Below are 27,392 nucleotides of genomic sequence, written 5' to 3' on the forward strand. Positions count from 1 at the left end.
ATTCGGGAGCACTGCCTGCTGGTTTGGGAGTTTGGCGCGAATTCCAGAGACAGCCACGAGGTGTGCAAGGTGTGCGGGAACGTTGTGGTTTGGGGCAGGTGCCGAGAGACCCTCCAGGACTCATGGACACGCCGGTTTGCACTTTGAGTGATGTCACGAGTGGAATGAATTCCACGTAAACCGCAGAGGAATCGGGGGCAGACCCGCTTCGGGTATCCGCGCCGAGTGAGACCGTGGGCTTCTCTGTGTGTTCACGGGCAGAACAAAACACAAGCCCTCCCGTGTGCGCTTTATTGAAACCTTGGTACCCAAAGGCGTTTGGTCTTCTTCAGTATCTCAAAACTCAAAACCACCAAGTTTTCTTATGGCATAAATAAGTAAAAACAACAATAGTAAACCCCAAATAGTACCAGCCAGGGTTTACCTCTGCGTTCGGATGTTGACGTATTTAGACAAACCTTGTGTGACGCCATGTGTCACACTCCCGTGTCTGAAGCCTGGCTGGGCTCGGCGTTGGGCTCGTGTGGTGAAGGGCCCCCCCGTGGGGACGTTGTCGTCTCTCTGTTCACGCACCTCCCCTGCAGAGCCCTGAGTTCCTCCTAATGTGGTGTCTGTCCCCTGCCATGTTTGGGGGGAGGCTGGGATTCCCTGCCGTGGGGCGAGGCCAGGCTCCCTCATGCCCCTCGCAGACCCTGGGGCAGCAGCCTTGATGGCTTCAAGGCCAAGGCCTGAGCTGGTGGGTCTGCGTGCCTCCATGCAGGGTTGGCCCCCTTGTGGCATCCTGGGACCATCCGTGTCAGACCACAGCTGGGGTGGGTTTGGGCCAGTGCTGTTTGCTGGATGCACCCCCCGAAATCCATGTGTTGAAACCCCAGGCTCCGAGGTGGCCGTGTTAGGAGGTGGGAGGTCATGAGGTCCAGAGGGCGATGGGAGCCCTGGCCCTGCCCTGGGTGAGGACACAGTGAGAAGACCTCCTGAGCTAGGGAGACCTCACCTGACACTGGCTGTGGGGCCTCGAACCCTGAACTTGCAGCCCCGAGGGGTAAAGTTCAGAGCAGCCCCTGTCCCTCCCATGTCCTCCCCCGGGACGGTGCTTCTTATCTCCCAGCCTTCACTGCTGCTGAAGTTCAGGTCTTGTTTCCAAAGGAAAAACTCCCAGCAAAGCAGCAGACCTGCCCCGTGCCACATGGGGCCCCTCTGGGCAGCGATCCAGCAGGCAGAGAATGGCTCCTGGCCGGGGCTGGCGGCAGGCGCTGGTGCCCACAAGGAGCCAGGGTCCAACCGCAACGGAACGCAGGGCTCCCCGAGGAGGCTCGTACGTGTCTGTGATCAGTCCTCTGCGGCGGCCTCCACAGCCCCGCAGGTTCGGGCAGCTCGCCCCACCAAGCCAGCCAGCGCCCTGGCCAAGGAGGAGGGCCATCCAGAGTGGGCGGGGTGCAGGGCAGGGCAAGACCCTCCCGTCACCTCCGGAGCAGCGAGGGCAGGAGCAGGTCCACATGCCTTCTCCACGTGCTGGGAGGTGGGTGCTCTGAGCCCCTGAAGGAGCAGAGCAGTGTGGACACGTCCCGTGGGCTAGACTAACTGGTGAGAGGCAGGAGAGGGTGAGCCTGTGGGATGGGTCTGTCTGCACCCTTTCTGGGGAGAAGGGAGGGCATCTGGGTCCTAGAAACATCTGTTGGCTGGGAGCTGGGTATCCTATTGGGGCGCAAACACATCTGCAAATCTATGGGTTGCCCCGGGTCTGTCCCCAGACACCTGGGGCATTCAGCCACCTGCTCAGTAGGGAGCCCTCGGGGTCCCAGCCCCCGCCCCCATATTGCAGGACCCAACCTGAAGAGGGACTCAGCTCCCGCAGCTGTCCAGGGGTGAGTAGCCCAGCTCTAAGGCCCAGCAGATTATGGGCTGCTGGGGAAGCTTGGGGTACGACAGGAGTGCAGGCCAACTGCCTTCCCCCTGCTCCTATGCAGTGGCCTATCTGCCTCTCCTCCCTGCCCCCTGGCCCTCTGCTCCCCCCACCCTGCCCCAGCCTTCTGGATGCCTGTGATTGTACCTACTGGTGAAAACAGCATTGATAAGCTTGGCCCAGACAAGAGCCGCCCCAACCTGGCTGCGGGGAGCGGGCGCCCACCTGGACTGACTTGGCGTGTGGAGAGGAGACCAGACAGAATGGGACGAGGCCCGGCTGCTTCAGGGAGCAGCTGGGTGCACCCCCAGAAGCAGCAAGGACAGCAAGTCTGGAAAACGGGGATGTCCTGGAGGGCTTCAGGGATGGGAGATGCGCAGACCTCGTCCTGAGGCCAGGAACTGTGCGCATGTAACGGGGCTCATTGGGAGAGCGCCCGAGGGGGACATTAGGCCTCCTGTGGTGGTGGTGTCCTGGTGCCGCCTGGGGGTAGTGAGAAGGTCTTCCTACAGCTGTCCTCTGCTTCTGCTGTCCACCTCCTCCTGCCCCCCATCCCGGTCAGGGCACCCCCACCTCCTCCTGTCTCTGCCCCCAGTGACTTGTCAGGGAGCAGCTGGTCTGGGGTGGCCAGATCTGATCCCCCCCACCCCGTGCTGACCTGCACATGTCCCAGAGCCTCTGCAGGGACCCAGTTTTGACCTGATCCACTTGGACTCTTCCTGCACGGCCTCCTGTATCTGCCACTTTGGCTGAGAGCACAGTCTTCCCCGCCGTCCGAGCCTTGGGAACGCATTTTTCCCAAATCACCGTTTCCTCTGTGGCCCTGCTTCAGAACGGGGGCGATGAGGGGGGAGGAGGGGTGCCTGCCAGAGGTCCCTGTTCCGGCAGAGAGAGGACATGTCCTCAGAGCCTCGTGAGCCCCAGGTGTGGAGCCAGCAACCGTACTGGCCACAAAGGCCCGGGTGAGTCTTCCTCCAAGACCCCGGGGTCCTCTTCCTGGTTTTGTGCAACCGCTGGGGCGGGGGCAGTTTTCGGCTTTGCCACAGGACAGCTCGCATCAAGACGGAAGGGCTCCCCCGGCCAGGAGTGGCCGACTGGACTTGCTTTCTGTGCTATTTCCCACCAGCTGTCGAGAAACGGGGTTTCTGCAGTTGCAGTCATCCTATTTGATTTTCTAAGTCCTGTTCTGAAGCATTTTCTGTCAATCGGTACTTTGTATACTCAGTTCGGTAAGCGTGTCCCAGATCCGGAGGGAGGTGGGGTCATTTCAGCCAGTTTCGTCCCTGTAAAGTCCCTGTAAAACGGACATCATCTAGGCCCTAAAGACCGTGCAGAGTTTTGGTGACTTCTGGATCTTACGTGCACAAAATCTCTTCGTAAACCTGGGTTTTTCTACGGGTAAGTGGTTCGGAAGCAGCTAGCCTTGCGGCTGATGTGGAAGTTTCTATGAGACGTTTTACACCGCGGGGTCCTGAGGGAGGCGGTCGGTGTGCGCGCTGTACCCGCTGCACTTACTGTCTCCGAGGAAGACCGCCTTGGAAGACGCCCCGATGGCACCGTGTTTGGACCGTCTCTAGGCACTTTGCTGAGCACTGGGCAGTAACTGCCCTTTCCCCGCCCTGCGTGGTTCCGATTCAGGGCACTGAGCGCTTCTTAAGCTTTCCCAAACCCCTTCTCTCTCACACCCCGCCCCCACAGCTCCCGCACACGCTCATGCACGCGCACACACGTGCTCGCATACCTCCTCCGTGCTAGCTATGCTCGCCTGCCTGCAAGGGGCGGTTGGGGCAATGTGGATCCGGGCGGAAGAAGAGAGGGACAGCCGGCGCCGCCCGCCCCTCCTCTGGGTCTGACATCACTCTGTTCCCGCTGCTTCTCTCCGAAGATCCTCGGGGAGAATGAACCCTGAGAAGCAGGCTGGTGATTCTCTGGGATCTGACAGCTCCTGCTGGCCTGAAGGCACGTTTCTGCCTCCTCTTTGCAGCCTGAGAACATCACACTGGTCCCTCCAGGTGGATTCAGGTGTGTCCCTTGCTCTCCGGACCTGCAGCAGTGACTTGTTCCCTTGTTCCTCCTACGAAGGTGCCAAGTCCTAGTCCCCTCGTGAGAAAGGGCAGAGCCAGGGCAGGAAAGGGGCGGCTGCCATCTTCAGCACCTGTCACATGAGGGCTGCGACTGCCGCCAAACTCGCACGGTGACAGGGCATCCACGTGTGTGTCTCAGAGCTGTCCTGCTGCTCCAGTGTGCTTTCTGGACCTGTCGTGCAGATTCCGAGTCTGACTCTGTGGTTTTATTAAAGACAACTGCCGTGCAAGGAAGATGGCCTAGGTCCCGTGTGCTCAGGGAGCTCAGGAGTCTGGCCGAAGGGGACTTGGCCAGGAGCAGCAGAAACCGGTGGCTGGTGACGGACGGCCTGATCAGAGTCGGCCCAGGGCCATGACCAGAACCGTCGGGCGCCGGGATGGCCGGTGGGGGGTGGGGTTGCAGGGAAGGAGGGGGAGGCGCAGACCCTTGGCTGGGGCTCCGCAAAGGCGGGATTGTGTAACTAGGCTGCCTGGAACCCGGCCAGGCCGCGGAGCAAACAGAAGGGTTGGAAGCAAAACCACATAGAGACTGGCCACAGAAATCAGAGGTTTCACGTGACCTGGGAATGTCCCCCTCGGTGTCGGTGCTAAACTGTGGGTGATGGTAACGCATCACCAGGAGGAGGGGCCTGCTGGCTGCGGGTCTGCGCCCCGTCACCTCCAGCTGAGGCCCAGCGGGTCTCCAGGGGCTTCGGTTCCCAAGGATCACCCTGTGTGGAGCGCCGCCGCTGAGCCCGAGAACGAGCTGCCGTAGGAGGACGACCAACCGTAGGGCAGGTGCAGTGTTCCAGAAAGCCGCGTGATGGTGGAGGCAAAGCCTGGGGCGGGGAGGGGCGGGGGGTGAGCGTGGGGGCGGGGCGAGAGGGGGCGGGGCGAGAGGGGGCGGGCCCATGGAGATGCTGGCGGAGGAGGAGGGAGCGTGCCTGGCTGCCCACCGGTGCTGCTTTGGGGCAGTGGCTGCACGCAGAGCCGGGGGCAGCCCCCGGGAAGTGAGGGCACAGGAATCAGAAATGACCCGTAAGTGCTCCGTCCCCACTCTGACAGGTTCCGAGGTGCGGGGGTGTGGAAGTGTGGCTCACACACCCTCAGGCAGGCCCGGGAAAGCGCCCTGCGCTGTGTTCTGGGTAGGTAAGTAACGGAGGCGTTGTTTATTTTTTTCTGCTTATCGGAAATAATCACTGCTTGTTTTTCTTTTTTATTCCCCACCGTGGTGCCCAATATGTGGGATTCCTGTCCGATCGTCTCTAGCTCAGTGGTTCTCAACCAGGGGCGATTTGCCCACCCCCCAGGGACAGTTGCCCATGTCTGGGGACGTGTTCGTTGTCGTTACTTGTGGGGGGCACTGACAGAGGACTGGACGGGGCAGCAGGCCGGCCGAGGTCGGGGATGCTGCTGGATGCCCCGGAGCACAGGACAGCCCCTTGTCTGCTGTGCCGTGGCCAGAACACCAGGTCTCCGTGTTCTCGTGCTCCCCTGGAGATCAGCTGGTTGATTTCTTTTTTTGGTGTGAACATATGGGATTCCTGCTCTGTTCTCAGATGTCCCAGGCTCCTCACTGTGTCTGCCTCGCCTCAGCACTGCTGCTCTAATTTGAACATAAAAATACCTTGTTTAGGGGGCCTGAGTGGCTCAGTTGGTTAAGCACCAGACTCTCGGTTTTGGCTCTGGTCATGATCTGAGGGTTGAGATCAAGCCCCATACCAGGATCCATGCTGGGTGTGGAGCCTGCTTGGGGTTCTCTCTGTCTCTCTCTCTGTCTCTTGCTGTTCCCCTACACCTCCCCCACCCCAGCTCACACTCATGCTCACACACTCTCTCTCTAAAAATAAACATTAAAAGATTAAAAAACATTTAAAAAATACCTTGTTTAGGTCCCGACCCGGAACTCCTGATACAGACTAACGGGGCAATGAGCTCATTGAAGCAAGAGCGGGTACGGATTTGTACTCAGAGAGAGAGAAGCTGCTGCTGGCCACACCCCGTGTTAGGCACGGTCCACACGTGCACACCAGATCTATACACGTGGTAACTTTGGGCTCGGCCTCCCACGGAATCAGAGAGCCATGAGGGGCTCCGCTGTGGAATTCCTCACCGGACAGAATCCCTTCAGACGGGGATCCACGGGCTGGGTTTGGGGGGGTCCCCAGGGGCCGTGGTTGACCATCAGGGGCTCTGAATTTCCAGGAAGAACAGGCAGGCGGTGTGCTGGGAGGTATATGTGTCTGCACTTCCTGCTCCAGGAAAGCGCTCCCACCGTCCTTCTGGCCAAGTTACTGACCAGCAAATTGCTGGAAGCCACCCGCCTGGTCCGTGTCTGCATTCTGAGACGTCCTTTCACTTTTAAGAAAGAACAGACAAGGGTTTAAGACCAGAGGGTTTGAAATTCAGGATTTTATTTATTTTTATTTATTTGTCAGAGAGAGAGGCAGGGGGAAGAGAGAGAAAGAGCATAAGCAAGGGGAGGGGTAGAGGGAGAAGCAGGTCCCCTGCTGAATAAGGAGCCCTTGTGGGGCTCAATCCCAGGACCCCAGGATCATGACCTGAGGCGAAGGCCGATGCTTAATGACTGCGTTACCAAGGCGCCCCAGGGGCTTTGAAGTTCAAGTAAGAGCTTTACCACATAGGTTTGCTAAACATCCAACCTTGAGCAGATTGTGTCTTTGAGCCTCACCTGTGTCATCTGTGAAATGCACTTAGTTCCTGCCTCACGAGGGTGACAGGATTTAAACCAAGTGATGGTGAAGGTCTCACTCCATACCTGGCGTGTGGCCGGCCTGCAGCAGTGGCTCCTGATGGACGCCTCTTCCCCCGGGACTCCGTGTCCAGCAAGCAGCCCTGCCATCCCTGGTCATTCTGCGTCTCCCACAGCTTCCCCACTTCTTGTTGACTGTGTTCAGTCTTCCAGCGAGTGCGCGGCTTGCTTGCCTGCAGGGGACACTGCGGGGAGCCGCCCACGCAGCTGGGACCCTGTGCTCCCCCTGGCCGCTGTCCACGCCGCGCCGGGTGGCTCCGGAGCTCTCACCCATCTCAGCGTGCGGGTGGCGGGCTGAGTCACGGCCCCCACAGATGGCCACATCCTCGCCCTCTGCTCCCATGAATGTGTTAACTTACGCAGCTAAAGGGACTTAGCAGAGACTCAATTAAGGATCTTGGGATGAGGGGACGAGCCTGAATCATTGGGGCCCAGGTACTGTCCTAAGGGTCCTTGCTGGGGAGAGGCGGGCGGGTCAGAGAAGCAGACGGGCCTGGGAGGGGGCTGCAGGTGGCCCGCCACCGGCCGTGACAGCAGAGGAAAGGGCTTCCGAGTACTGCAAACATGACCAAACAGGTTCTCCCCTCAAGTCTCCAGAAGGACCCGGCCCTGCCAACAGGTAGACTTTACCCAGCAAGGCCCAGGTTGGGTTCCTAAGAAATAAATCGGTATTGTTTGATGGCCCCAGTTTTCTGGCCCCAGTTGTCACAGCAACCACAGGGACCCTGCACAGTCCTGTGGGTTAAAAACACCAGTGTTGATGCGTGTAGTACTAGGCCTGCTAGAGGGGCGGTCAGCCGGGCCGCCGCACGGGGAGTCTCTGAGAAGGCTTCCAGCTTCCTTCTCACACTGTCGTGGGCCATGAAGGCCTTTCAGGGAGAAGGGGAGGATAGCACAGGAAAATAGTCTGGAGGGTCTTTTTACCACTGGGAGTGGGGGACAAGGTGGCTCCTCCTTCGGGCAGAGAGCCTGCTGTTGGGGGTGACCGGCAGCCCACGCACCAGCCGCCTGCCCGTGTCCCAGCAGCTTCCCCAGCGCGCAGCTCCCTGTTCAGAATCACCGCAGTGCCGCCTGACCCCAGAGGGTTCCCCGACGGCGCGGCCTCCCCTCTCTCCCCTGAGGGGCTGCGGTCCAGGGTGGACTTCTCCAGGCCTGGGACATGCTCTCTGACCTCCTCTTCTCTGTCCTGTCTGCTTTGCTGGCCGAGAGCAGGCGGTGGGAGGGGTGAGGGTGACCTGATCTCAGCAGGGGGCTCTGAGAGCTTAAGCCACCCAGGTGTTCCCACAGCACACCTGCAGCCTGGTGGGTCTCCCATGTCCAAGGACTTGGCACAGGTAAGACCCCAAACGCAGGCCCCTTGAGCCCAGGTCAGAGGCCTTGTGCACAGGATATGTTACTGTTCTCTAAGGGAGCTGGGGCATGGTTTGGAGGCACCGGCTCTCGAGTCCACCAGCGGCTCAGCGGCCCGAGCTCCCCCTGCTGAGTCCTTGCAGGGGACCCTGTACCCTCGCACAAGGCAGAGGCAGTAGGTCCCGGGGCGCGAGCACTGTCCCTTCAGAATGCACCCTCCTAGAACGCTCCTGCCCTGCAGAGGCCTGGGGCCGGGGCTTGACCTTGTGGCCGGGTAGGGGGAAGCAGGGGGCCCCTGAAGAGAGGAGACAGCTGGAAACAAGGGGCCGGTAGAGCCGGGGTGGCCAGCAGAGTCTCTGTGGAGCTCCTTCCCTAACACACTCGTCCAAAGTAACCACATGCAGTTTTGGTTTAGTTTTTTTTTTTTTTTTTTTTTCCAGTTTTAAGAGCAAAACAGCACACTTTCAAGGGGAAATAAAAGGCACAAAGAACGGAACAGTCCAGTAGTGCTAGTTTTGGGGTAGGCCAGCGTGTGTCTTCCTCCCTTCTTCTCCGAGGGCCTGCTACGCACTGCAGGTCTGGGCCCCGGATTCACCGGCTGAAGCCCTAACCCCAGCAGCCCGGCGCCTGCAGAAGGGTCTCTGGGGGGCAAGTCAGGGCAGATGAGGTCCTGAGGGTGGGCCCGGGCCGGGATGAGTGTCCTTATCAGAGAAGGAGACCCAGAGGTCGCTCTTGCCACAGGAGGACACAGCCAAGGACCCTCCCTCCCTGTGTCGGCAGGTCTGCCACACCCTGATGACCCTGGACTTCGCAGCCCCCAGACGCCGGAGGAACGAAGGAAGGAAGCAGGGCTGGTATTTGCTAGGGCAGCCGGGCTGACTGTGGCAGGACGGGAGAGAACTATGCAGCTCCTGTCCGTTCAGGCGCAGACATGCGGGAAGCTGTCCCTGCACAGGAAACCCGGCAGGGAGGCGGACACAGACCCCCAACCAGCGGCTTTGGGAGCTTTGCACCCACTGAGCCGCAGAGTCCTGGCAGAGACCCTGGGGCAGGAGGCAGAACCGGCTTGGGACAGGGGGCCCCTGTGCAGGCAGAAGCACTCCCGGGACCTGGGGAGCGTTCTGTGGGAGGGCCACGGACATTCCCACACCAGGACCCCCCTCCACCCCATCTGATGGCTCTTGGGGGCTCCCAGCGGGGCTCCAGAAGGGTCCAGAGCCACACGCGTTCTGATGATTCCAGTGGTTTCCCGGGGATCCTCTCCCACCGAGACTCCGGAGTGGGACCCCACTGGTTGTGGTTGCTGGGGGTGGGGAGACCCAGCAGGCAGCTCATCAGGAAGCAGGTGGAGCTGGACCGGTGGTGGCCTGCCCCAGCTCGGCCGCCTGCTCCCTGCCCTCTGGTGGCCTGGCTCTCCCTCTGCAGAAGGAAACAGCGAGGAGTGGTGGGTGGGGCGGCCAAGAGGAAGGGGGGCTCCCTCCACCCACCACCCTTCCTCCCGCAGAAGCTGCCGCCTGTGTCCCCGGAGGCTGAGGGCTGAAGCGGCCGGGCAAGGGGAAGCGGCAGGGCAAGCATCAGGGTCCGGCACTTTGTAAACACACTGAGGAGCATCCTGCTTCCTGAGAGCTTTCAGGTAGGCTCTCCTGGTGTGGCTGCCCGGCGCCCGCTGAATCCCAGAGAGCAGCAGGGAAGAGCCGTCTGGTGGAAGGCTGTTCGATTCTGCAAAGATTTACCGGAGATGAGAACCATGTTCAGACATCCCTCCCCTCGCCCCAGACTAATTTTTCACAAGTGCATTGCCTGATTCCAGAATAAGACATCGTCTGGAAAAAGTGGGCAGGAGACGTCCACCCGCGTCCACTCTGAGTGCTGTGGTCTGGGGCTTCGCAAGGACCAGCTGGCCGCCCTCGTGTCGGCAGGTGGGCTCTGGAGTTGTCCGTGATGGAGGGGACAGCCCGGGCCACAGCCGCCTCCCAGAGCCCCCACCGGACGTGGCGTGCGGTGTGCTGGGCACAGACCGGGTCTAGGCCCCTTTAGCTTCATATGAAGGAAATGGCTTCGTATTTTGTACATCGTTTCTAAATCCTCCTTTTTCTACCAATTCATTTTTACTGTATTTTAGAAAGGACCATCCACAATCAATTTCAAATAAGAACCAAAACCCCTGACTGCTCGTGGCGGACTGCTTGGAAGGCACGGCCTGCACAGAGAAGACGCGAGACCTTTGTGTCAGTTTCCCGGGGCTGCCCTGAGTCAGCACCATCTAGGGGTGGGGGAGGGACGTAGACCACAGATTTGGATGCTCCCGCCGTTCTGAGGCTAGGCTGACACCCCTGTGTCACGGGCCACGCTGTCTGAGGGCTGTCAGAGAACCTGGGCCTCCGGGGTTCCTGGTGTCCCTGGCATCCGTCATTCCTATCTGCGTCTGTCACTTTCTCTATTCCCGTCCACACCTGTGACTGAACCTCCTCCTGGAAGGACACTCGTCACACACTAGGGCACCCTGATGGCCTCATGTTTGGTTGGCTGCCTTCCCCAAATAGGGTCCCCTTCTGAGTTACCAAGGGGTTAGGACTCCAGCAGATCTCTGTGGGGAGTGGGGCACAACCTAGCCCATAAGAACCTTTGTGCTCATCAGCCTTCTTGATTTTTACTCCAAAGATTAGATTGATTCATTCGAGAAGACCGTGCTTCACTGTGAGGAAGGGCTTTGGGGCTGGACGGGGTGGGAATCCCTGACCCACCACGCGTCAAATGAGTTACGCTAAACTCTCCGGAGGCCACCTTCCTGCACGGCAGAATGGAGACATTCCCAGCTCTGACGTGGTGCATGTGTTCATCTACACGAGGTGTTCTGCACAAGTATGCGTACGCTTGTGCATGAATGTACTACTACGTAGACTTAGGTGAAATCAGATTTCATTCCAAGTAATTTGCTCTAACACTATGAACACATACCTTGAAAATATTTTAAAATAACTGTTAAATTTTTACATCTTTTCCAAAAGAAGGTTTACCAGTATCAGCACTCATGAGCTTAATGGTCTCTTAGTGGCTGCCGTATCGACTCCTGTGACAAAGATTCATGGCCTCCTGGTGGCCTGCAGCCGAGTGAAGGAAAGGACAGGCCAGGCGCCAGCATCCCACGGAGTGTGATGGAGGACAGCGGGAGGGAGACATTCAGTACAACAAGGCATCACCCTCCCGTGGAATGGGCAAGCAGTGGTCACAACTTGCTCTAGAAGGTGAAAAAGATGGGTCTTGGTTGTCCCGTTCAAATCAGGAGCTCCAGGTATCATCCTACGCGGGGGGAGTCTGTAACATGAAAGTCTGGGTGACGTCAGCAGCACGCTGTCAGTATGTGCGTATAAGTCCTCCTCCCTCGTCAGCAGTATTTCGGGGGACGTAGGCGCATACTCTCCCGAGTGTAAATTTCTCAGACGCTGGCTAATTAGATGCTTGGGAAAACTCAAGACATGAGGGAAAGGACTTCACAATATTCAAGATGTAGCTTTCCCAACAGTGCCAATGGCCCCCGGTCCATCAGAGATGAAGGGGGCCGTCGCGGTGGGGAAAGGCGAATTTTAGGGAGCCTGGTGGAGAAGATGGCCTCACGTTGGTACAACGTGGGCAGACGTTTTACATGAAGCACGGAGTGTTGTTCCCACACCCACGCAGGATATTCTAATTAATTTTTCATGCCAAGGGACTCAAAGTAGTTTGTAGCAATTGGATCGATTCCTGACAGTTAGTGGAGTTTAATTGCCTTTTTTTTTTTTTTTTTTTGGAAGGCAAGAATGCATAAACTCTTACGGGTTATTAAAACCTTTGGGGAAATTATATGCTTTCTGGTATCAGCACCAGTAGGGAAACGGTATCTAAAGTCCTAACAGGGCTCAGAACTGGTGACTCAGTGACAGCCACGTACCTCGTCTATGTCTAAGTCCTGCACATGCATGATGAGCCCAGTCTGGGGGAGCCCAGAACTGGAGAGCTTGAGTGCATTTGCTGACAGTCATCCAGGAGGGGGGACAGACTCAGAACAGAAGTGAGGAGTGGAGTTGGCCTGCGCCTGCACTTAGGACTCGCGGCACCGAGAGCACTGACGGAATCACCTCGGTTTGTCCCCATTGGAGGGAACAATCATATCCCCGATCTACAGAAGAGGAGAGCGGAGCACGGAGAGGTCAGGTCTCTTGTTCAAAATTCTCAAGACTTGCAGATGGTGGGATGGGGCTCTGAGATCCAACCTGCCGAATTCCAAGACCATGCTCTCTTGGTTTCTCCACGCAGCTTCCAAATGGGGCTCAGAGTCCCCCAGGCCTGGAGCTCAGGCTGCTATAGACCCCAGCATTCAGGGGGTTGCAGACCGTCCTACCCAGGACATTTCCGAGTTTCATTTACATTCTCCACAGCTCTGCAGTGATGTATTTGTACATTTCCTCAGATCGGCCATGCACGATTTGGCTCTTTCTGAGCCGTGGAAAATTGAAAATAGTAAAATACTATTCTTGAAGTACTCTTAAAATAGATGTTATTTAATGTTTAAGTTAAGTCCTTCTTGATGTTGTTACGTCCCACGTTCGGTTTCAGGCACTCTGCAGGTCCCTGTAGTTTGACGGAACTCATTAAGTGCATGGATCGTTCCTCTACAATTCCCATAGACCATACTGGGGCCCTAGTATGTTTTTTAAAATAAAACATGTACAGTCTGAAAATGGATGGGGCTCCCCACACACCTTATCTGCCAGATGGTGTAGGGGATGGATGAATATTTTCAGTTAATTCATTTACTTTTTCTTTCATTCAATAAACATTTACCGAGAATCTAGTATATGGCAAGCGTTGTGAAGTGAAAAGAAAAACTAATTATGACACATGACCGGACCCCTGGAAGTTTGCCGAATGGTGGAGGAGATGGGCCAGTACTTCACTGGCAAGAGTACCAGTGGTTGGGGAAAGCTAGTGGCCGGCCACTGGACACTGACCCACACAAGTGGGTGGGGAAGCCACGCGGAGCTCTGACTCTGTGGGTCGGCCTAAAGCTCCTCTGAGAAAGAATGGGAGCGAGGCCCGCAGGCACAGCTGGGGAAACGAGTTTAAACTGTGTTCCAGGCGTCTCTGCGTCAATGGTGAAGGGTGAGCTAGTGACACGGGCTCCACGTGAAGGTAAAGAGACATCACTGAAAAGATCCCAGGAGATTTTGGAGTATTTCTGGAGTGAACAGAACGAAATTCACATGGGCCATGATGGGAATGATGTCAGTCCCCAGAAGATGTTTCTGCTAGAGTTAACCAATGATGTAAAAATACATACCCCAGTGGTTTGCTTGGTTTCTGCTGCCTTGGATCCAAATCCGGGTGTGTTCTGGTTGGCCACTGAAGGAATTAAGGATGTTCTCATAGTCTTAGCTCTGGTCCTGAAATCCAAAAGCCTCCTAGCACAGTAAGCTGGCAAAGACTGTCAGAAGCAACACTTGAAACAAAGCAGAGTCTGAGGCCCTCTGTGCCTGTGGAAATCTAATCAACCTTATTTTGCACAAAACCTTTAAAAATAGCATTGACCCTGGGGGCCCGGTGTTAACTAGAACTGACCCCAGCAGGAAGCAGCTGTATGCAGGAATAAAAAGCCGCTGAAGTCCGTGGAAATGTCTTCCCCGTCCATGGGCAGCTCTCCGGGGAGCTTGCTGTCCGCTTCTCCGTGAGGCCCCGACAGGCTGGCCCGGTGGCTGCACCCGCAGCCGGAACTGAAGGGAGCTGGGGATGCTTGAGGCCACACTGCTGGACAGAACAAGTTTCCGGGTTTCCTACAGCGTGATGAACGTTTTTCTTTTTTATTCTGGAATCTACAAGGAGGCAGGCGATAGGTTTTCAACCACTACATATGTCAACAATGCATCGTCTCTAATTTCCCGCACAAAATATATACACACTACAGCCCATTATCTCACGGTTTGGCAGAGGATGGGCGGGGGAGGGGCAGCTGGACCAAAAGAGTGTGGCCTCTGGCAGAGACCCCAGCGCGCTGGCGGAAACCTGGTCTTCGCTTCTTGTGGGGTGGCTGGGGGGTTCAGGCAATATTCACGAGGTGCAGCCGGGGTCCAGCTCGCCGTCGGCGCCCCTCCGCGTGGGGCCGTCGTGGGTACACAGGTGGTGCCGCTCTCCACGCCTGGAGCGCCCGCATCTGCAGGAACTGCCGCGGTTGCGGAAAGGGTTAAGCGAGCGGCGGGCGGCGGGCGGGCGGGCGGAGGAGGGCCCCGCGCGGAGCCGCAGCCCCGTCCCCGGAGCGGGCAGGGGCGGCGCGGGCTCGCGCTCCAGCCCGGAGGCTGCGCGCCCGTGTGCACGCGCGCCCGGCGGAGGCTGTGGCCGCTCCCGCCCCCGCGGCTCGAAGCCTGGGCGCGCTCGGCGGAGCGGCTGGGCCTCCAAGGCCGAGGTGAGTGCCCAGTGCCTGGGCCCTGCCGTCCGCTCCGCGGCGGGCTGGGGGAGCGCGCTTCCCGGGGGCGAGGGCGCAGGGGGACTCGCCGGGCGGGCCTGGCGGCGCCGGAACACCCCGGGCACTCTGGGGAGCGCGGGAAGGCGCCGGAGGGACCCGGGGCGCTCGCTGGCGCGCGGGAAGCGGCGGAGGACCCTCCCGGAGGCACTCGCGGGGGCGCCGGAAGAGCCGGAAGACCCCCCAGGGCGCTGGACTGCGCGCGGGAGGATGCTGGCGAACCCGCGGGCGCTCGCACAGGTGCGCGGGAGGCGGCCGCCCCGCCTCCGGCGCTCTCACAGGTGCGCGGGAAGAGGCCCGCGCGCATGCGCGCCGGAGACCACCGACTGGGGCTCCTAGTCCCCGCTCGGGTGGGCGCGGGGGTGGCGGGCGCGTCGCAGAGCGGCGAGGTAGGGGAGGGCCCCGAGGACGGAAGGCGGTGGCCAAACGCCCCCGGAGGCGCAGGATTGGGGAAGCAGGGGTGGAGAGGGGGTGGCTGCCGAGGTGGGGGAGGCGGCCGGGGGCGGCCCTCCCCCGGTGGAGGTGTGGGCAGAGGGGTGGGCGGGAGGCAGTCTTGTCCCCGGGGGCGCCGGCGTGGAGGTGGGAGGCCGATCCGCAAGGACTCCCCCGGGAAGAGGGTGGCCGCCGCCTGCGGGGCGTGCCGGTGGTGGGGCGAGGCGGGTGGGACTCGGCAGCCGCGCTGCGTCCCGAGGACGACGAGCCCCCGCGCTGCTCTCGCGGTGACCGCCACCGGGGAAACAGTCGCTCGGGGAGGGGCTGGGTGGGGGGCGCCGTGGCCACGTTTGCGGCTGGCACGGCCGGGGGTCCGCGCGTTCTTGGGGGCTGGCCCGGGCCTGCGCGCTGCGCCTCGGAAGCGCGCGGTTCGTGGGGCCGCAGGAGGCGGGAGAGAGGTCTCTCCGGGACCGGGACGCGGGGAAGCGGAGGGACGGGATCCACGTCCACGGCGCGTTGCCCTTTCTCTTCCTCCGGCCGCTCTGCGCCCTGTGGCCGCACTTGAGGACCGCAAGCCCCCCTGGGTTCGCCGGCCTCCGCCGCGGCTCGTGGGGGTGGGGGGCGGGGGTCTGGGCCAGTGCGCCGCGCGCGCTTTTTTCTGGCGCAGGCCTTACCCCAGGACGGAGCCGGGCGCCCGGTGGCCTGTGCGAACGTGCCCGACATCACGATGGGGCGGGGGATGCGGGCTGCGCGCAACCGGCTCACCCGCGCCATCGCTCAGAACACGTCTGGAGGGAGTTTCGGTGCCAGCCTCGCTTCCCGCCCCGTCGGCACCCCCACGTGCTGGGGACCCCTGCCTCCTGCACAGGACCGCGCAGTTCTTGCGGGAGGGTCCCCAGCTCTGGAGGGACTATTTCCATAACTTAAATCAGGAAAGTTTTAGATAATTCTACCACCTCTTAATTTTTTACAAAACCATATTTTCAAACTCTATCCCCCCCCCCCCATATTTATTCTAAGGGCAAAGAAAAAGAAAAGCCAGTTTGGTAAGACGCTGCATTTCTGCTCAAACCACTAAAGGCTCGTGACCAGCAGGTCTTAAATTCTTGTTCATCCCGCTGGAGCATCGAGGGAATGAAGGGTTCGCCCTGTTCCCAGCCTGTTCTCTGGCCACTTCCCTCCATCTCATTAAGTGGTAGCTACTCAGACTCTAATTAGGAACTCCTAATGGATGCCAACGGTGCCCTTGAGCCTTTTATCCTGAGCTAATGGCGTCCTATTATTAGAATACCCCTCTCCATACTCCGAAACCCACAGAAGACAGCCTCCCCCTGCCTTCAGATTTCTGCCAGAGACCGGCCATTGTCTGCAAATTTATGGTAATTGTTATTCCAACTGTCTCTTCGGGGGGATAACTAAGCAAAAATTTTAATGAGATTAAAAGTCTTTTGAGCTCTTAGTGTCAACTGTGCAGACATTGCTGATAATATAATTAGAACACAATGAGAAGAGTTAGAAGATTTTGCCTGTATTTAAAGCAGTCTTGGTTTGGGAGGGGAGAAGAGAAGTTGAATGTTGTGGATCTTAGCCTCCAGGCTGGGCGACTGTGTATATGGCCCTCTTGCCTTTCTGATAATCTGGGCATTCATTCAGGAAAGGCCCTACCTCGACCCTCAGAGCACAAAACCCTCAGAGCACTTTGTGCGTTAGTAGGAGAATGGAAGGATCTGGAATTGTAGCGATTGTCTCTGAACATCTTTCTAGAGAGTCCCCCTTGCTTCTGACTTTATTTCCATGGGTCCCCATACAAGCAGCAGCTTTGGCACTGGGAAAGTGAAGGTCTCTTTTTAGCTTAAAATACACCTTTGGAGTCTTTGTTCCTGTACCAAAAAACAGAGGCTCTCCAAGCTCTGAACGCCTCCATCTGGAATCATATTTCTGTTGTTTTCTAAATGCCAACAGCATAAATTGCTCAGTAAGAAGAGCTTTGCAAGGCATCTGGAATCACTTAGGCAGCTGCAGTGCCCTAAGCTTCCCTACATTTGAGCTGTGTGACCCATGAGGATGGCTGCCTCAGTGGGCTTCGGAGGTGCCCTGTGGGGCCTCCTGCTTGCAGATCAGAAACCCACTGTGCCATTTTGCACATCTTTCCCTGGTGACTCAGGGTCATATCTGCTCTTCTCTGGAGTTCAAGCGATTACCGTCTCCACTGTGGCCCTGACTGGGGTTTTTCTCTTGCAATTATTGTAATTATGCTAAAATTATAGTGTCCGTACCCAGTGCATATTTGCAATATAGTTCAAACAGAGCAGCAGTAACTTTTGGAATAAAATAAAAACTTCTAGGAGTTTATCTTTTGCCAAGAACCTGGCTCCTGCTAGAAAGGATATTAAAATAGTGCCTTGGAAGTTGAAGCCATCCCATTTCTTGTGCAATGGTTGACCAATTAAAAATTAATTTCCTTCTTTTGCAAATATTTTTTGAGTGCCTCCGTGGGTCAGGCACCATTCTAGGTGCTAGGACTACAATGGCAAGTGAGGTAGACTCAGTCCCCACTTCTTGTGGCTGAGACTCTACAAGGTGAAAGGTGGTAAGCATGGGACCGTGTAAATTCACCTGTAGTAACAAACCAAGTGCTCTGAAGGAAAGGAATAAACTATGAAAGCACAGGTCATAAGGATGAGAGTGGCTAAGGAGAGTTCCAGGGGAAATCATATGCAAAGGCCCTGTGGTGAGGAACAGGACACACAGAAAAACTGAAGGAGAGCCAGGGAGGAGCACCTAGAGCAGAGAGTCATGATCTGTAACTTAAGATAATGTTAATCCTAAATTAATTGTGTTTTTCCCTTTAAGTAAACTGATGGGGCTTTATGCTTTAGGATTTGTTGGAGTAGGATGTGGATTAAATTTACAGAACTGAGACCTACTGAATCATAAAGGGAAATCATGAAGTGGGATGATCAGTGCCCATTTTAACGCTCTTATTACTGTTGTATGATAAAGTCTGACACGAATCCTTTGTGTGTGTGCTCCCTGACCCTGCTACCTTGGAGCCACCATTGCCTGTTGCTTTCACGGTGGCAGTTGTCCCCTGCTGGGTCACTGGACATCACTCTTGTCCCCTCTGGTCAGTTTCTCATGCCGCGGTCAGAATGGTCATTTACAAACAGAGCTGACGTGGGGTGCTTAATGGCTTCCCGTTGTCAAAGCTGCAACCCACAGTTCTCCATATGGGCTGTGAGAGCCTTGTTCCAGTGACTGGGGGTGTCTCTCAAGTCCCCCATGAAGGCGTGTGAAACTGTAGCCCCTGTGCAATGGTATTTGGAGGTGGGGCCTGTGGGAGGCCACTTGGTCATGAGGATGGTACCCTCCTGAATGGGGTTAGTGCCCTATTGAGAAGAGAGAGGTGTGAGCCTGCCCTCTTTCTACCCTCAGCTGTGTGAGAACACAGCGAGAAGTCGGCCACTGGGGAGGACCCTCACCCAGCCATGCCGGGCCCCCTATCTAGGACTGCCCAGCCCCCAGAGCAGTGAGAAATCAGTCTGTTGTTTGCAAGCCATTAAAGCCATGGTATGTTTGTGATAGCAGCTGGAGCAGACTAAGGGAGTGGCTTCAAACCCATTTACTCAGGTCTACAGTCTGAGTGGGTCTCAGTGGGGACAGCTCACCTCTGTGCCACTCTGCAGGACATAGGCTAGTCTGAAGGATGAGAGCTGGGACCACCCTGAGGCTCTTGGTCTCTGGTGTCTGGGGTCCAGACCGGCCTCAAGCCATCAGGTGGGGGCTGGAGCAGCTGGGGCCCCGGGAGCCTGTCTGTCTGTCTCTGTGGCCGCTCCGGGGGCCCTCCCCTTCCCAGCAGCGTCTATGTGCAGGAATTCTTCCATCTTGGGGCACGGCTCCTCAGGACTGTGTCCCAAGCAGATAGGGCTGTGTGAGCTGCACGCCCTTTCCTAAACGAGGCTTAGAAGTCACATTGCGGCACTTCCCACAGTTCCCAGCCTGCCCCGATCACGGGAGGGGAACGTGGCCCTCCCCTCCATGGAGGAATGCCCTCTTGTTGTGAGGAGATCATGCTGGGTGTGACGTGTCCGTGGGGCCATCTTTGGAAAACACCATCTGCCACAGCCCATCCTCTCGCCACTAAATCCACATTCCTCCCACGTGCAGTGGCATGACTCCCGCATCCAGCCCCCAAATCTCACCCTGCCATGGCTCAGGCTCAGACCGCGGGATCTCATCGAGGACAGCAGGCCCCCTGGGCCCTAGTCCTTGAGCTCATTCGTCACACGAAGACCCACACACCGAGGAGAGGCGCTGTCTGCCCCAGACATCCAGCAGCCGTGATGGGCAGGGATTGGACCACAGCAGCGGACCCTCGAGTTGGAACCAGCAGGATGTCCGTGTTTGGGCACAGAGAGGTTCACTTACAGGCAGGTATCGGCCCCTGTGATCACGGGGTGGCTGGTGTGCAGTCCACAGGCTGTGCTCCTGGCGAGAGCCCTTCCACAGAAGAGCTGGTGTGGCCGCTGGAGCCTAAGGCCGTCCAGAGGCAGGATTCTCTCTTCCTGGGGGTCTCAACCTTTCCTCTGCCCCAGCCTTCAACCGACTGGATGAGCCCCCCTGCATCGGGGGGTATCTGTCTTAGCTGAGCCTATGGATTTAAATGTGAGTCCCCTCTAGCCAGTCACGTTCTCAGCAAGTAGAGACTGGTGCTCGAGGGAGTGTCTGGCCGCAGTTCCCAGCCACGTGGACACGGAAAATGCATCAGCGCGGGCACTGTCCTATTCCCAAGCCAGGCGGGGAAGGTGCGCTGCAGCCGGCGGACGGGGCGGTTCCTGGACCGGGCTCCAGTCTCATTCCTGGCCATGACTTTGCAGCACTCTTGGCTCTGCCCTCTGGATTCCTGGCTCTCCCCTCCCAGTCGTCCTTTCTTTTCCATAAGAAGTGGCTGGTGTTTGCCGCTGATGGTTTTCTCAGCCCGTTTCCTGTTTTCCTCCAGTGCTGTCTGGGGCCCACGCAGTAGCTCCTCCAGTGTGATGGGCTGACAGGCCTGGTGGGTTTTCCGTGGCTCTCTTGGCCTCGTGCCAGCCTGCCCACAAAGGTCGCGGCCCTGGGCCTTGCCTTTCTCCACCACTGCTGTAGAAAGTCCTGAAAATTTCTAAAAGCTGTCGTTGACCCAGTCTGCGGGGCCTGCCCTCGAGCGCCCAAGCGGCCTCACTCTGGCTGAGCCCCCCATATTCGGAGGCCCTCACAGATGGCGAGTGCCCCCCGGATGTGATCGTTTCCCTGAAGCTCCTTTGCCGGTCGACAGCCCTGCAGGGCCCGCCAACAGGAGCCGGTTTTACTTCTGACCCCGGCCCCCGCAAGGCTTGCTTCCTGTATGTGTCTCCCGCATCTCCCTTGAGGGCAGAACACCTCCTGCCTCACCCCTGCCTCCTCTCACTGGATCAGAGCCAATGAGGGCGACCCCAGCAGCAGCCCGCGAGCCCCTGTGCCGGCGGAGCGGGGGTCCCGGAGCGCAGGCCTGGCCACCCCACGCACCCTGACAGCGGTGGGAGCTGTGGGAGTCACGGCTCCTGGTGGCGCCTCCGGCCGAGCCTGCCACCCACCTCTGCGGCAGTGTGCGCTGCAGCCACCCCCGCGCGGGCGCTCCCGGGTCATTGCGGACGGTCCCCCACCAGCACAGCTGTGTGTCTGCGGCTCCCAGATCTGGGCAGCGTCATGCGGGGACAGCTCTCTGGGCCTTGCTCAGCCAAGGGCAGCACGGATGACCTCACCGAGGGGCGCTCCTGTTTCCAAACCCTGGGCGGGGTGCCCCGACAGGAGTCATGGCCTGTTGTATGTGTGGTCTCTTCCCCGGGGCCCTCCGGTGTACCCCACGTCTGCAAGGTGGGCCGGGGGTCCGGGGTGCGAGTCCTCCGGGGGGAGAACCTGGACCAGCTGCACTGCCCTTTGCCGTACGGGCTCCCTTCCCCGTGGTGGCTTCGGGTCAGGAGGACCGGTGCTGGGGGAGTCAGCCTCACCTGCTGGGGACAGTGTGGGATGACCTGCAGCGATGGCCCCCTTGGGAGGGACCACAGGCCCCAGCAATCTGCCTGTGCGTCCATCCAGCTCCGGCTCCTCGCCGTCCGCCGGCAGCTCCCTCCGTGAGGGGCCCAGGGCCTGTTCTGTCCTCCCGGCTTCCTCTCAAGTCCTGCTCTGTTTGCCCCCAACTACACCTGGCTTCCTACGGGGAGGGTCCCTCGGTGTGCCAGAGCAGGCCTGTCCCCCTACAACCTGTCCCCTGTCTGTGATCATTCCCTCGGTCCCTGGTTCTAATGGCTGGGGTGTGCCTGTCACCGCCCTGCCAGGACTAGGAGCCCCAAGAAGCTGGTTCCGCACCTGCCTCCCCCTGACTCACACTGGGTGGGCGTGGGGGGCTGATGTGGGGTAGGCGTTCCTGCTGGGACGGGAACCTGTGTGTCAGGATTCCTTGTGTCCTGTTCCCTGTGGTCTGCTTGGCCTACACGTGGGCCTGGCATTGGTAGGCTTGTATTATCAGATATTTGTTGAATGACTGCGTGACTAAATGATGAGAAAGAACTTGACCCTGATCAAGAGCATGGGGCAGCTCAGGTGTAGAAACCTCGTCTGCCAGGAGGACGGTGCTCCCCTGTCCTCACAGGGGTGGGGTTTGTGGTGCAGATGGGAACTCTCCTCCCCCATCCTGGGGCAGCATAGCTATGTGGAGTGCGCCTGGGCAACAGCTCACGTCACACTGCGTTACGGGCTCGTTGTGGCGCTGGGCACAGGCTGACCCCTGTACACACTCCTGCCCTTCCAGGGCAGACAGGAGTCCCTCGGACTGAATATGGACGTCGGACTAAATGGTACTAGCTCCGGAGTTAATGTTCTAAAGAAGGCAGGACTGAAAGGACAGTCTCTTCCCTCCGTTTGTGCAGACCGACATCACCAGGATGTGTCTTAGTGCCAACACTCGTCGTATTTACCCCACTGTTGAGTCCTTCTGGAAGGGTTCCACATTTTGAGGAGAAATCCCGAGAGAGGACACAGAGGCCCAGTTGATGTAGCAAAGGCTGTGACCCACCGACGGGACCCCTGGCTCAGGTGGTGTCTCCATGCAGGGTTCAGGCCTTCTTGGGGCACTGCAGTGCAGAGTCTCATGCTGCTTGGACGTGGCCATGGGCTGTGGAGTGTGAGCTGAGAGGCACTTGTCCTGTGCCTGGAGCCCCGACGCACGGGGTGGCACTCAGCGGCAAGCAGCACGAGGCTCGGGGGCGAGGCAGCACCCTTGCCCGCTGCTCCGCTGTCCCCTTTCTCAGCAGATGAGCACCCGGGAGCTGCGAGGCTGACACCGCCAGTCTGCAGACCACATCCACCGGTCATCCGGGCTGTCTGTGGCAGCGTCCTGGGATTTGTAGGCATCTTGACAGAGTTGGAGCTCAGACATTCCTGGACTTGAGATAGGGCCTGGGGGTAAGGAGGGCACGGCAGGATCCTGGCTGCAGCCCAGCACCGTGCTCCGTGGCCATGGGGCCCTGCGCAGTGGCTTGACCCCGTGGGCTCCGTTTATCTTGTTTCTGGGAAAGGCAGGGAGCTGGTGCCCTTGGGTGAGCCTGGGAACAGGTTCTGGGCTGGAGGCTGTCAGGTTTGGCAGGATTTAGGTCTGCGTGTTTTCTCTGCAAATGTGCGGCCCAAGTCACGCCTAAGATTTAGCAAAATTTGACTCTTAAAAGTGATGCATCATCTTCAGGACAATGTGCCTGAAATCCTGGCTGTTAGGAGCGTGTGCTCCTTTCTTTCCCGAGTGCCCTTCCTCTCAGGGGCCTGGCCAGACCCAGCGTGGTTTTATTTTGTACATGGACACACACACATGCACGTGCATGTGCTCACAGAAGTGTGCACACACGGGCATGAATGCATACACACATATACACAGCGGCGTGTGTGTGTTTTCTAATCCTGACGGTAGTACACCTTGAGGAGAGGCGGTTCGAAGACACCTAAAATTATTAAAAAAGTCACACATCAACAAGGCTTTTAGACTTTTTGGCACTTTTCTCAGTGTCTTTGTTTTTTTAAAGATTTTATTTATTCATTTGACAGAGAGAGAAAGAGAACATAAGCAGGGGGAGGGACAGAGGGAGAAGTAGGCTCCCTGTTGAGCAGGGAGCCCAGTGTGGGACTCCATCCCAGGAGCCTGGGGTCGTAAACCGAAGGCAAGTGCTTTACGACGGAGCCACCAGGTGCCACCAGACGCTCCTCTCCATGTCTTTCTTCATGTGTTTCCCCTGTGTACTCTCTCTCTCTCTTTAAATGGCATGAGCCACCTTGTGATCGCGGTCTTTAAATTCAGCATCGTGAGGGAGACCTTTTCCCAAATGCTTGGAGACCCTGAGAATGGTTTTTAGTGATGGTGTAGGAATATATGTAATTTAGTGGTAAAATTCCCTGTTTATTATTCCCATGTTTTGCAAATGAGATGCTCTGGAAAGTCCTCGTCCTGAAATCTCTGCTTTTCTGGAGCAGTTTCCGTCCGAGACGTGGAGCACCGTGGCCATGCTGGATGAGGGCTGGATGACCTAAGTGGCCAATCATGTGGGAGCCGTGGGGACAGAGTGGACCGTGCAGGTGCTTACAGCCTGACCCGTGTCTACAAGGTTGGATACACGGTGCTTCAAAGCCCTCTTTTCCACTCAGCAACTTCCCACATCTTCACGGAACTCCGAACCCTGGGCAGACGGCGGGGGTCGCTGCCCGGGGCTCACAGGCTTGCTGGGAAGCCGCAGCCCCCCAGAGTAACTCAGTTGGCTCACTGTGGTTGGCGTTTGCCAAGTGCGACTGGATTTGTTTGTTTTTCCCCCCAAATCACCATCTTTGCGAGGCTGCAGTTTCCTCTCTCACCCCGAACTCCCCTCACGTTAGCCTCAAGCTCACACGGAGAAAACGCCACACAAATGGAGACGTTGGTGACTCGTTGATGAACACTATTCCTCGTGATGGTCAGGGTTTGCAAAGACAGCAGGTGACCAGACGGGCCCTTGTTCAGACTCCGGACGGAGCTGCGAACCTTCCTCGTGGGCGCTCTCCTGGAGATCCTGCACCGCTGGATGTGGAGCTGTCACTGCCGCGCCCCCGGGCTCGGGCACAGACCGCTGTCTCGGTGCCCTCAGGGACAGCGGCGGCACCTCTGCGAGGTCAGCGAGCCGTTCAGCTGCCTCTCCTCCAGGCCGGCCCCGCCGAGGCTGGAAACACCCCGTGGTGAGAGCACTTGGATCCACCGCGTGGTCCCTCTTCGCGATCTCTGCCTGGCACCGTGCAGGGCCTGCAACAGAAAGGCCGGTTCTGCACGTCTGGCCGGGTCGCTGTGAGCCTTGTCCCCAGGCCTCGAGGAGTCCGCGCTCCTGGTCAGCGGCTGCTGCGGCTGAGGACGAAGCTCCCGGGAAGTAGCCGCCTCCGTGCGGCGCCCGTGCGGACGTGCTGGTGCCCAGGCGCGGTGGGAGGGGTCACGGACCCTCTGCCCCAGGCCTAAGCCAAACGTGGGAGAGAAGGGGTCCCTCCTTCTCCAGCTCGTCCCAACAGCAGTAAATAACAAATGACGTTAGTGGAAAAGGCACTGGGTTGGGACTTTCATTTTTTTTTTTTTAAGATTTTATTTGAGAGAGAGAGTGTGGGAGGGGGGGCAGAGGGAGCGGGAGAAGCAGACTCCCGCTGAGCAGGGAGCCTGAGGCGGTACTCGATCCCTGGACCCTGAGATCAGGACCGGAGGTGAAGGCAGCCGCTGGCTTCATGGACTGAGCTGCCCAGACGCCCCAGGCTTTCACAGGTTTTAATTAAACTCTGTAGGCAACTGGTGTGACCTTGGACAAGGCTCCTTTATAAAACCAAGGGCTTAACTTTAAAGATGACAAAAGGTGAGCTTTTATTTAATTTTGCCATATTTCAATTCCACTGGAACTTTAAGCATCTTGAATAAGTTACTTAACGAATGAGTAATGAATAAGTTAGTTAACCCCAGCACTAGGAATCAAGCAACTTAAGGGGATTCCTATCCTGCAGATGAACCTATTACTTATGTGTGAGGCTGCAGCTTCCATCAGTTTTTAGGACTAAGCTGGACTCATTAACTGATAAATACTGACAGCCATTTAAACGCACAGAATAACACCTCAAATTATCAATTGTGAGATATTCCAAACATCGTAAACAAGGGGCGCCTGCGTGGCTCAGTCATTAAGCCTCTGCCTTCAGCTCAGGTCATGATCTCAGGGTCCTGGGATCGAGCCCCGCCCGCATCGGGCTCCCCACTCGGCGGGAGGCCTGCTTCTCCCCTTCCCGCTCCCCCTACTTGTGTTCCCTCTCTCTCTCTCTTTCAAATACATAAATAAGTAAATTAAATTTAAAAACAAAGCAAAACATCATAAATAATGTAATAAGAATTACAGAAGTATCCTAAAAAGAGGTCACACCTTATCCTTTTGCCCTTTATGCTTTATGTTTAAAGGAAAATAACAAATGATACTGACTTGGTGGGAGACCCCATTCCTTCCTTCCTTCTTGGGAAGTAACCTCTAGACCCGATCTCTGCCATTGTCTTCTTCCCAAAACATAGTGTTCTTTTGTGTGTGTATGTGTGTAAATGGGATTACACAGTCTCTTCCTACAAACCGCCAGCCCTCAAAAATTCAAAATTGTGTTTTTGAAATGTATTCATAGAGATACATGTAAATCTAGTTCCTTTTTTAAGGTAGAGTAATTTTGGCAGATGCAAAATCAGTCTAAAAGCAACTTAGTGAATTCTTTCTGTGTAAAAGGACACAAAGCCATCTTTCTCAATCCCAGGACTGATCACGTTACCGCCAGGTCACCCTCCTTCCCTTCTCCACCAGCTATCAAGGGATTTCCACTGTCATGGAGACTTTGTGGCTCCATGGGCGTGACAGGTCCACTGACCTGCAGAGCCCCCCAGTGCATCCAGCCTCCTCCTGTTTCTAGAACTGGTCAAGCTTGTTTCCATCGCAGAATTTCCCCTTTGCTAGCCTCTCTTGTGCTTCCCGTCTCACGAGACTCCGACTCTCCTCTCGGGGTTCAGTGTGCATTCCCTATTCTCAGATGAATCTCTCCTGATCCCAGACTCAAAATACAATCCAGCCATCATTCTCTTTCAGAACTGTGTGTGTTTCCTTCATGGCACAGGTTTCTCATTCCCTTGGAATTCAGAGAATGGCTTCAGGCTTGCCTTCCTCCCTAGACCGGGACCTTGGTGGGGGCTGGGACCACATCGGCTGGGTTCCTGGATGCCTCCTGATACCTGGTACGCTTCCTGCTACATTGTAGGAGTTCTGTATACATCTGCCCAATAAATGGGGAAAGGAATGAAGATTGCTAATTATTTATCAACGTTGAGGTATCCATGGGGATTTAACAGGTCGAGTGATTGAGAAAAACTGGGATTTATTTGGCTCAGGTCATTGCCCCTTTCTGACCCCAGCTTTCCATCACTGGGGGACACTCAGTTTGATTTCAGCAGATGTGCAGAACAGATTAACTGCGGGAGAGTTGAGTCCACCCACACAGACTGCCCAGAATTGCATCTCAGAGCTAGAAAGTGCAGCATGGTCTTGCCATTCACGTGCCTCTTTCCAGACGCTCCATGATTCTATCTGTAACTTTAGTGTTCACGCTGTGTGTTTGGCTAAATCTGTAATTCTTGAATCTGGACCTGCAGGGACAAACGCTTCTATTTCAACATATTCTGAGTGTGTGTCCAAAGGCGCTTGCGGAAACCTAGAGGAGACGGTGCGCTCCTCCGGGGTGGCCACGGTTTCTGGAAGGACCGCGCAGACACGTCCGTTCAGTTCTGCAAGCCTGTGACTCGGGCGCACACAGGACGGGGGGGCGGGAGGGGCATGGCGGCCAGAGACCTCAGCTCTCGCTGCAGCGGGGAAGACGTGGCGCCCCCTTCAGCTGCCTGTAGTGGCTCTTCCTTTCCTGCTCCCCTCCCCCATGTGGTCATTACATCACCAGCAGAGGAACGTCTTGTGCGTCCTGGAGCTCTAACGTGCTGTGTATCTCTGAACTCTTGAATTAGAAAAAAAAAAAAAAAAAAATCCATGATCTGACGAAGAAAGCAGAACAGTAAATCCGTTCAAACAGACTTTGACCTAGCTGTCCACCTGGGTTATTGTAAATTTTATCTCTCTAAACGCTTCACTCCCTCCCAGCAGGTGGTAATGGGGACGTCAAGGGTGTGGACACAGAGACCCCCTCGCTGCGCAGCCTTTGGCACAGCAGGCAAGAGCTTCCTGGGGAGTGGGGGGCACAGCTCCGCCAAATGCGGCACCTTGGGCTGCCATCCCAGGCTCCCACCAGCTTTCTTGG

General features: G+C 57.2%; 1 protein-coding gene across 7 annotated transcripts in view; it reads left to right on the top strand.

The window, feature by feature from the left end:
* The first annotated feature begins 4,617 nt into the window (after nucleotides 1–4,617).
* The window catches only part of KBTBD11 (kelch repeat and BTB domain containing 11), a 34,229-nt gene continuing 11,454 nt past the window's right edge, over nucleotides 4,618–27,392 (top strand). Inside the window, exon 1 of one of the 7 annotated variants that reach the window (XM_047713533.1) lies at nucleotides 4,618–4,764. The gene's annotated coding sequence lies outside the window, so the exon portion shown is untranslated. Of the gene's footprint in view, nucleotides 4,765–4,892; nucleotides 5,116–11,961; nucleotides 12,276–14,433; nucleotides 14,523–14,797; nucleotides 14,861–14,882; nucleotides 14,969–27,392 lie in introns of those variants that run through there. The other 6 variants (XM_047713508.1, XM_047713522.1, XM_047713538.1 and 3 more) reach the window with 6 other exon arrangements.

This window comes from Lutra lutra, chromosome 2 (assembly GCF_902655055.1).
Source record: "Lutra lutra chromosome 2, mLutLut1.2, whole genome shotgun sequence".
NCBI lineage: Eukaryota > Metazoa > Chordata > Mammalia > Carnivora > Mustelidae > Lutra > Lutra lutra.